The sequence below is a fragment of the Suricata suricatta genome, chromosome 10 (genome assembly GCF_006229205.1).
Source record: "Suricata suricatta isolate VVHF042 chromosome 10, meerkat_22Aug2017_6uvM2_HiC, whole genome shotgun sequence".
Classification (NCBI taxonomy): domain Eukaryota; kingdom Metazoa; phylum Chordata; class Mammalia; order Carnivora; family Herpestidae; genus Suricata; species Suricata suricatta.
In genome coordinates this window covers 9,737,312-9,747,288 of record NC_043709.1, presented here as the reverse complement: position 1 = coordinate 9,747,288, position 9,977 = coordinate 9,737,312, and the positions used below count along the sequence as shown (strand labels likewise).

The window sequence follows — 9,977 nt, the reverse complement described above, 5'->3', positions numbered from 1 at the left end:
GTGGGGGAGGGGCAGAGAGAGACACACACACAAATCGGAAGCAGGCTCCAGGCTCAGAGCTGTCAGCACAGAGCCCGCCGCAGGGCTCGAACCCACAAACCATGAAATCATGACCTGAGCCAAAGTCCAACGCTTAACCAACTGAGCCACCCAGGCGCCTGGGCTGCCCCACTTCTGAAGGGCTGTAAGTTGTACGGGCTGAGCAGAGTCTCAGACTTGGAGGCGGACGAGGCAGATGGGAGAACGGGGTCTCCGGAAGCAAAGCAAACAAGACCTGGAGGATGGAGGGAAGGGGCTGGGGGAGAAGGGGCTGTCCGCTGGCCCTTCACTCAGGAGGGCTGGCCACTACACCCAGGACGGCAGGGTCCCCTGCTGTCAACAAGGTTCTGGGGTAACTCTTTGTCTGGGGACCTGCTGGATATAGGAGCTGCCCCTCCCCACCTGGGCTAGGTGTCGCTTAGACTTTTTAAAATTGAAAATCAATGGACTTTGGTGGGGGGTGGGGGAGCACTGGAAATCGAATAAAGTCCAGCCAACAGGATTTTCCAAATGTCACCTCCTTCCTTACCAGTCGCACCGATGTGAGATGACCAGACTGCGCCCACCCACCTCTAGCTCTCTGCCAATACACGTGTTCTTAGAACACGGTTACGCCCTGGAAGGGCGCTGGGCTGCACTTGGGATGTTGCTCCCATCCCCCATCCCCTGCACCCGGTATGCACATGGGGAACTGTGTGCGAGGGGAAGACCAAAGGCTCCCCAAAAATGTCCAAGGCCTGATCCCCACAAACTGTGACTATGTTATGCTGCATGTCAATGGGGAATGAAACTGATCTTTTAGTTTATTTTTTTATTAAAATTTAAAAAATCTTTGGGGCACCTGGGTGGCTCATTTGGTTAAGCATTCAGCTTCGGCTCAGATCATGATCTCATGGTTTGTGGGTTCGAGCCCCGTGTCGGGCTCTGTGCTGACAGCTAGGTCAGAGCCTGGAGCCTGCTTCAGATTCTCTACCTCCCTCTCTCTCTGACCTTCCCTGCTCACGCTGTCTCTCTCTGTCTCTCAAAAATAAAGAAATAAAAAACCATAAAAATAAACTAAAAATAAATAAAAATTTAAAAATAAATAAAATTTTAAAAAATCTTTATGTATTTTTGAGAGAGAGAGAGAGACAGAGTGTGATCAGGGGAAGGGCAGAGAGAGAGGGAGACACAGGATCTAAAGCAGGCTCCAGGGCCCCAAGCGGTCAGCACAGAGCCCAATGCGGGGCTCGAACCCACAAACCACAAGATCATGACCTAGCCAGTGTCAGATGCTTAACCGACTGAGCCACCCGACACCCCTAAACTGATCTTGAGACCGAGATGAGCCTGGATTATCCGGGAGTCCAGTGTCATCGCAGGGGCTCTTATACGGGGGAAGAAGGAGCGGCAGGGTCTGAACCAGAGACATGGAATCACCAAAGAGACTTGACCCACCGTTGCTGGCTTTTAACAGGGAAAGAGCCCACAAGCCAAAGAATGCAAACTCTGAAAGGTGCAGAAGACAAAAAAAAAAAAAAAAACAGATTTTCCCCTACAGCCTCCAGAAGGAACACATGCCTGCTACTCCCCCTTCCTGTTGTTTTAAATCTCCGTGTTTGAGGGGCGCCCGGGTGGCTCAGTCAGTTAAGCGTCCGACTTCGGCTCAGGTAAAGATCTCCCGGTTTTTTAGTTCGAGCCCCACATCGGGCTCTGTGCTGACAGCTCTTTGGATTCTGGATCTCCCTCTCTCTCTGACACTCCCCTGCTCGCACTCTCTCTCTCTCTTTCTCTCAGAAATAAATAAAACCTAAAAAAAAAAAAAAGATGCGGCTGCCTAGGTGGTTCAGTTGGTTAAATGTCCAACTTCAGCTCAGGTTATGATCTCATAGTTCATGAGTTTGAGCCTCGCATTGGGCTCTCTGCTCTCAGCACAGAGCCTGCTTTAGATCCTGTCCTCCCCCCTCTCTCTCTGCCCTTCCCCCACCTCTCTCCCTCAAAATAAACAAACATTAAAAAAAAGAGATTGGGGCACCTGGGTGGCTCAGTCAGTTGAGGGTCCAATTTTGGCTCAGGTCACCATCTCGTGGTTTACAAGTTCGAGCCCCACGTCAGGCCCTGTGCTGACAACTCAGAGCCTGGAACCTTGGGTTCTGTGTCTCCCTCTCTCCCAGCCCCACCCCTGCTGGCACTCTCTCATTCTCTCTCAAAATAAATAAACATTAAAAAAATGTTTTAAAGATTAAGATGGAAATTTTATCTTGAGTGTATTTTACCACAATTTAAAAGATAAAGGCAGGAGTGCCCGGGTGGCTCGGTCGGTTAAGTGTCCAACTCATGATTTCAGATCAGGTCATGATCTCAGGGTCGTGGGATCAAGCCCTGCCTTGGGCTCTCCCCTGAGCCTATTTGGGATTCTCTCTCTCCCTCCGCCCCTCTCCCTGACTCACACTCACTCTCTCTATCTCTCTAGGAAAAAACAAAACCAAAACGAGATGGTAATAATAATAATAATAAAAGCAAAAGAAATTTGGAAAGAAGTGAGCGTCACCTTAAAGGAAGGATGTCTCACCAGGAAGAAGGACCTGCAGACTTTTCTCTCCCCTCGTAATATGTACAATCTGTTTAAAATGAAAAGACACACACATTCATTCATTTATTCAATGAAATTGAGTCCTTTATTGAAGGACAATGGCGAGAATCTATGAACTTGGTGAGCCATCCATCGGCCTGGCCCAAAAACCTCATCTACTGTTCATTTCCTTCTCTGTTTGCTCTTCAGAAAGTAGCTGAGGGGCACCTGGGTGGCTCAGTCGGTTGAGCGCCCGACTTTGGCTCAGGCCATGATCTCACGGTTCATGCGTTCGAGCTCCATGTCGGGCTCTGTGCTGTCGGCTCAGAGCCTGGAGCCTGCTTTGAATTCTGTGTCTCCCTCTCTCTCTGACCCTCTCCTGCTCATACTCTGCCCCCATCTCTCATATAAATACATATTAAAAATTTTTTTTTAACATTTATTTATTTTTGAGAGAGGGAGAGACAGAGCATGAGCAGTGGAGGTGCAGAGAGAGGGGGAGACACAGAATCGGAAGCAGGCTTCAGGCTCCGAGCTGTCAGCCCAGAGCCTGATGCGAGGCTCAAACTCACAAACTGTGAGATTATGACCTGAGCCGAAGTCAAACACTTAACTGAGCCACTCAGGTGCCCCAAAACATTTTTTTTAAAGCAGCTGAGCAAAGTAGTAAGTACTTGATTTCAGACCTGCCTTGGTTTGGAACCTGTCTCTGTCACTTACTGGCTGTGACTTCACCTTTCTGCTTCTGTTTCCTCATTTGTCAGCGGAGGATAATAGCGGTGCCCACCCCTCGGCCCTGCTAGAAAGATTTTCTGAGTTTTCAGCGAGGCCGGTGCTGGGACACACAAACCCAGGTGTCCTTCCCCGCAGCAAGGCCCGTTTTAGCTCACGCTTTGTCAGTTAACACCCTCTGAGCATCTCTGATAAGAAACCTCCTCGGGGCGCTTGTATGGCTCAGTCGGTTAAGCGGCCGACTTCAGCTCAGGTCATGATCTCATGGTTCGTGGGTTTGAGCCCCACGTTGGGCTCTGTGCTGACAGCTCAGAGCCTGGAGGCTGCGTCCAATTCTGTGTCTCCCTCTCTCTCTGACTCTCCCTTGCTCATGCTATCTCTCTCTGTCTCTCAAAAAATAAATAAAAAACATTTGGGGCGCTTGGGTGGCTCAGTCGGTTAAGCCTCCGGCTTCGGCTCAGGTCAGATCTCATGTTCGTGGGTTCAAGCCCCGCGTCGGGCTCTGTGCTGACAGCTAGCTCAGAGCCTGGAGCCTGTTTCCAGTTCTGTGTCTCCTTCTCTCTCTGCCCCTCCCCCTCTCATGCTCTGTCTCTCTCAGTATCAAAAATAAATAAAAACAAACAAACAAACAAACAAAACATTTTAAAAAAAAGAAAAAAAAAGAAAAAAAAATAAAACTTCTCTATTCAGCACAGGGACCGCCAGAACCAGGGAGGCAGGCTCCCCCACTCCCTTGGGGGAACTTCTGATTTTCTCTAACCACATCAGTTTCTCCACGTTGGCACTGTGGACATGTGGGGGTGGGGGATGCTGTGCTGCGTTCGGTGCTAAAGCAGCATCTCTAGCTTTAGAGATGCCAGTGGCCTCCCACACCTGTGGCAATCAAAAATGCATTCCAGTGGGGCGCCTGGGTGCCTCAGGCCGTTAAGTTCCGACTTCCGCTCAGGTCATGATCTCATGACTCGAGTGTCTGAGCCCCTCGTTGGGCTCTGTGCTGACAGTGTAGAGCCTGCTTTGGATCTTCTGTCCCCCTCCCTGTGATCCTCCCCCACTGCTTTTCTCTCTCTCCTATCTCTCCAGATAAATAAACTTAAAAAAAATTTTTTTAAATGTGTCTTGGCATTGCCAAATGTCCTTGGGGACACAAAATCGCCTCCACTTGAGAACTACTGAGCGACACTGTAGGACATGAAGCTGTGGAGAATGTGCTAAAGCAGGGGAGGCTGGGAAGTCGGGAGAAGGGGCTCCAGGGGCTGGGCCTCGAGTCTGGCGGAGATTTCCAGAGGAGGGGGGTCTTCGCTCTGGCCTGCCTCTCGCCACCATCTCTCCCCAGCATGTTCGGCTGGCTCCTCTCCCTCCACCCAATCCTGACCCACCGGGATGTCCTGTCCTCAGCCCCTTCCCCTTCTCTCTCCACGTTTCCCTGGAGAACGCGGCACATGGCTGCGAACCCTTCCAATTCCCCGCCTCCAGCCCCAGTCTCTCTCCTGAGCCCCTGACTCTTTGTCCAGCGGCCTCCAGACACCTCCACCTGGAGCCCTCCAGGCTCTCCAAGCCCACTGTGGCCAGAGTAGCCCTCTCCTCTACCCCCCACAGCCCAGATCCTGACATCCTTGTTGATCCTTCCTCCCCCTCATCCCTCTCTGAGACTTTTGGTCTGACCTCTTCAATGGCACTGAAATCCCGCCCCTCCTGTCCATCCCCACAGCTGGTGTCACTGCCCCTGCACTGGTCTGATAGGAGGCTCGCCCTCCAGTCTAGTTCCATTTAAAATGCCAACCTTGGGGGCGCCTGGCTGGCTCAGCCTGTCGAGCATGCGATGCAACTCTTGATCTCAGGGTCATGAGTTCAAGCCCCAAGTTGGGCGTAGAGCTTACCTAACAAAATTAAAAAGATAAATGCCAACCTGATTGCATCACACACACTCCCCTTGCGCAGAAGCGCTCCATGCCCCTTCTGCCCAGCGGTGAGGCCTGTACCCGACCCCTTTTGGGGGCCACTGCTGGAGCCACTCAGTCACCTCCATTCTGTCTGCAAAGTCACCGACATTCCCATGGCCAGGCCTTCACTCCCGCTGTTTCCACCTGACTCCAGAGCCCCGCCCCCCCTTACCTGCAGAAATTCTATTCATCCTTCACAGTCCAGCCCCTGTGTCCTCTTCTGGGAAATCTCTCCTCATCCCCCGCCTCTTCCCAAGGTTCTTATTTCCTCTTGTCCCTGATGAAAAGATGTTTAAAGGCTGGGGGCTGAACCTGTCCCCCCCACTCCAGCCCAGAGAGCCGGAAGGGCTCTTGGAGACTCTCCGGTCAAACATCTTCAAATGAGGGTAACTCGGCTCCATGAGGGCAGATGATGGCCTTTGTTGCCCTGGCTGGTGGCCTCTGACAGGTTGGCCCCGCCCCCCTGACCTTGCCACACCCTCCTTCCTCCCTGGCCTCGAGGACACGAGGCCACTGCTGCTCTGCAGACTGCCTCTCACCTCTCGGGCTGCTCCTTCTTGGTTCCCTCTGCAGGTGCCTCCTCACTCCCACCTCCCCATGTCAGTGTCCCCAGGCCCAGTCCTCTGTCCTCTTCCCGTCTGCTCTCCCTGTCATCAGCCCGGGGCTTGAGATGCTAGCCGCCCGCGGGCAGCCCCCCAGTGTGCATCGGGAACCGCAGACCCTCTCCCTGAACCGCAGCCTCCGGATTCTTCTATTTACCTGCCTTCTCAGCCTCTCCACTCACACAGCTGGGAGACATCACAAACCCGACCCAGCCAGACCCCTCAGATCTGCTCCGCCTTCCGCTTTCCTGCCTCAGTGCACGCCAGCTCCATCTGCTAGTGTTCCAGCCAAAGTCCTTGCGGGGTCCCTGTGACCTTCCTATCCCCCTCCACTGCCGCCACCTGGGCCAGATTACCGTTCCGTCTCACCTGAACTCTCTCAACAACCTCCTGACCCTGCTGTCCTGGCCTCCTGCAGCCTCTTCTCCACACAGCAACCAGAATTAACTGGGGTTGATTTTGACCGTGGGTCCCAGAATGTCCCTCCTCTGCTCAGACCTCTCCAATGGCTCCCATCTCTTTCAAGTAAGAGCCAAAGTCCCATGAAACCTCATCTGACCTGTGCCTCCTTTACTTCTCCAGCTCTTACCTTTTTAAAATTCATCTCCTCCTGCTGTCCTCCTTAATTCAGCCACCCTATACACTCCTACCCCAGGGCCTTTGCACTGGCTGTCCCCGTTGCTTAGAAGAGACTTCCTCCAAGAAAAAGAACGGCTCCTTCCGTCACCGCTTTGGAATCTTTGCTCCCATGTCGGCTTCTTCAAGAGGCTTTCTCCAATCACCCTGTTGAAAACTGCAAACCACCTTCTCTCAGGTCCCCATCACCTCCCCCTTACCCTGCTCCAATGTTGTCTTTGCAACTACGGCTTTCCAGCACTCTCTATAATTGCCTTATTTGGTCTCTTGCTTATCTGTCTTTTCAACTAGAATGTCAGCGCCACCAGGGCAGGAATCTCTTATCTCTTGTTCACAGCTGTATCCCGCTGCCTATCCCAGTGCCTGGCACTTATCAAATGTATATCCTTGGGCTTCAAAGCCCAGAACCAGTGCATATGGTGCAAGGACTCACGAGATCACAGGGGGTGCCATGGGAGTCTCTGGCTTGGGAGTGTCACCCTGCCACCCTCCTTCAGGCTGACCCACCTTGGACAAGTCATTTTGTCATTCTAGACCTCTTCTCTGGAAAAGGGAGATGTCATATGTGTACTTAGCTAGGGCTTAATAAGGCTGCACATGCTAACATGAATGCGAGGAAAACTTGACCCCTGGCATTCTAATGCAATTTACACTTTTCCATACAGAATTTCATTCTTTCACTGGGGCAAGAGCCCCAGAGGTAGGTGGGACAGATCATCGATGGCCTTTCACCTTTTTACAGGTGGAAACACTGACAGGTGGAAAAACAACCGGAGGTCTGGGCAGATGATGTCTGACCCTCCCCACGCAGGGGCTGATGGGAGATTCTGATGCTCAAGAGGGTCCCTGAGGGAGGAGGAGGTGGGGGTAACAGTGGGGCTCCATGCACGCAGAGCCAGGGGGACTACATTTCCCAGGAGGAGTTGCCCACAGGTCTGTGGCTCCTGGTTTTTTAAAGGGCTCGCCTTAAAGGGGGCGGCAGGGACTCCTGCCGTCCTCTGGCCACAAAACGGCTCTGCACTTGGGAGGGACCCGAGAGCGGCCTGCGGGTTGGGGGGGTGCCCCGCTGGAGTCTAGAAGCCCCCAGGCCCTGCAGTACTAGCCAGGCGAGGTGAGGCCAAGCCAATAGAGAGGCAGCGTGTCCTCATCTGGTCCCCCTCTGCCTTGGACTCTGCGCCCAACTCCCGGCCCCCTCACTTCCCCTCCAATTCTAACTGGGGCGGGGGAGGGGGACGGTAACTGTAGCAGCCCCGCGGAATGTGGGCTATCCGCCTGTCGGCTGGCCGGGAAGCCCGGGCGACTCTGAGGTGACCCTTCTCTCCATTTCTGGCTTCAGTTCGGGAGAGAATGTACAGGTCTCTGGGATGGGCAGGGGATAGAGGATGTGAGAGCTACAAAATGAAGGGAAGGCCTGGGGGCATCGGGAGCTGAACCTCACTGTGCACCCCCATATCCACCTTCCGAATCCGGCGGCCTCCAGGGTAAAATGGGGGTAGTGGGGGGGGGGGAGCCATCACGCTGGCTGCCTCCCCAGGCTGGAGGCACAAAGGATTCAGAAACGAGAGCAAGCACTTTGCAAACTGTAAGGCACTGTGTAAATAAAATTATTTCATCATCGTGCCAAAGGATTCATCTAGTCCTTATTCTAGGACACCGAGGGATGCGGAGGGGGGGGGGGGAGGTGTACAACATCTCAGACTCCGGGGGTGGCTGTTTGATATGTCTATTTCCCCGTCCAGATCTTACAGGGAACCAGGAGAGCTGGCTTTGTAAATAACCAAAACAAACCCACCAGAATGTTGTGCTTTCAAAACGGGAAACTTCAGAGTAATTGACATCATCCAAATAAGAACCTTGACCTTTTGAACTAACCTGGCCCTCGGTGGCTTCCTTTCCCTGCCTGTGCCACCAAGATAAGCCCGGGAGAAGGCATCTGATAGGAGTCTCAGGCCTCCCTCTCCTGCCTCCCAATCATTTGGATTAATCCATCCCTTGGTGTATGTGGGGGAAACCTATTAATTTCCCTGACCTCAGAGACTCCTTAGGTCCAGTAGGAGCCCTTCCCCGCAACAGCAGCTACGGCCCCCCCTTTCCCCATCTAAACACTCCAACCATCACCCCTCTCCCCTCCCCAACAGCCAGTGTCTGCAAACAGCTCCCCACCATACCAGAGACCCGTTCATCATTTTGACTAGCTATAAACCCCCGCTCCCAGGGTATTGTTTCAGTGAAGAGTGCCCGGCCTCTTCCTTAGGGAATAAAAGCGGGTTGGTTGTGGGAGGGGGCTCAGGGAGAGAGCCTCCTAGAATCTCAACCACGGGGCCCCTGCCAAGCGGGCCCTGTATGTGAGTAGGATGTGTGTCATAGACAAGGGGTCCCAGGAACTCTGGGTCCTTTCTGCTGGCCTCTGAGCCCCTAAAGCCCCTCAGAGCCCCCTCAAGACTCCCTTCAGCCGGTGACGCACCCGCGTTTGCTTCATCTATACCTGACAAGCAGCACAGAAAAGATGTATACATTTTAACAAAGACCTCGCATCTTCCCAGCAAAATGGCGGTGGCCCCCGCCCCCGCTCCCTGAACTACTGCACACTTTCCGATGATTAGTCAGGACCCCAGGAACGTGACCCCTTCCTCCACCTCTCCCCCAGAGCCCCCATTTTCCCAAGTTCCCAAAGCACTCAGGGCCTGTCTGCATCCCAGGGGCACCCCCCGGACAGTCTCTCGCTGGAGCGTCTGGGACAGCTCCTGCATTGCAGACCCCCTCTGTCCCCACCGCCCACTGCCTTGGGGGGCTGGGGGGACTGGACCCCAGGATGTGCCTCACGGGGGGGGGCGACAAGGTTCTGCTTCTGAAACCCCGAAACTCTCAGACAGACAGAGGCATATAAATGAATTCCTGATTAGGATACATGGGCGACGTGGGGGTCTTTGGGGAGAGGAGAAGACTCGGGAGACCTCTCCTCATTCTCTCGGGGGTCCCAGGCAGCACCGGGGGTCCGGCCTCAGGAGGGAATCTCCACGAAGAGGTCAGGGGTCGCGCTGGGGGAGAGCAGGCAGAGAAGGGGGAAGGGACAAAGTTTGAAAGTGCCCTTCCAACTCTTGCAGGGAAAGTTTGCTCAGGGGCCCCAAGGACTGCGAAGAGGCAGAGGTGCGGGGGGCCGGATGGCGGGATGACCCCCTCGAGAGGTGACCGGACCCTGGGGGAGCGACCCCTCCCCCCTGTCCCGGCTCGGCCCGGCTGGGAGTCGCCCGGCTCCGGGCAGCGTGTGTTAGTTGGGGCCGCTTTCCAGCCGCTCCGCCGGGCCGGGGGGCGCCGCCGCGGGCCGGGAGCGGGATCCCTGGTAGCCCCGGGGGGGAGCTTTGCTACGGGGGGTTTCCCGCACCCGGGCACCAAGGCCCCGCAGGGCCAGCCCCCCGCAAAGGGGAAATGTGCAGGCGCACCAGCCGTCCTCGGCGCCGTTTGGGGCGCGTGGCGGGC

At 54.4% G+C, this 9,977-nt stretch overlaps 1 long non-coding RNA gene across 1 annotated transcript; it reads right to left on the bottom strand.

Moving 5' to 3' along the window:
- Nucleotides 1-9,365: 9,365 nt before the first annotated feature.
- LOC115303783 lies at nucleotides 9,366-9,977 on the bottom strand. Its single transcript, XR_003914238.1, has 2 exons — nucleotides 9,941-9,977; nucleotides 9,366-9,538 (listed from the first exon to the last, which is right to left on the bottom strand). It is a non-coding gene; the product is annotated as an uncharacterized LOC115303783 (long non-coding RNA).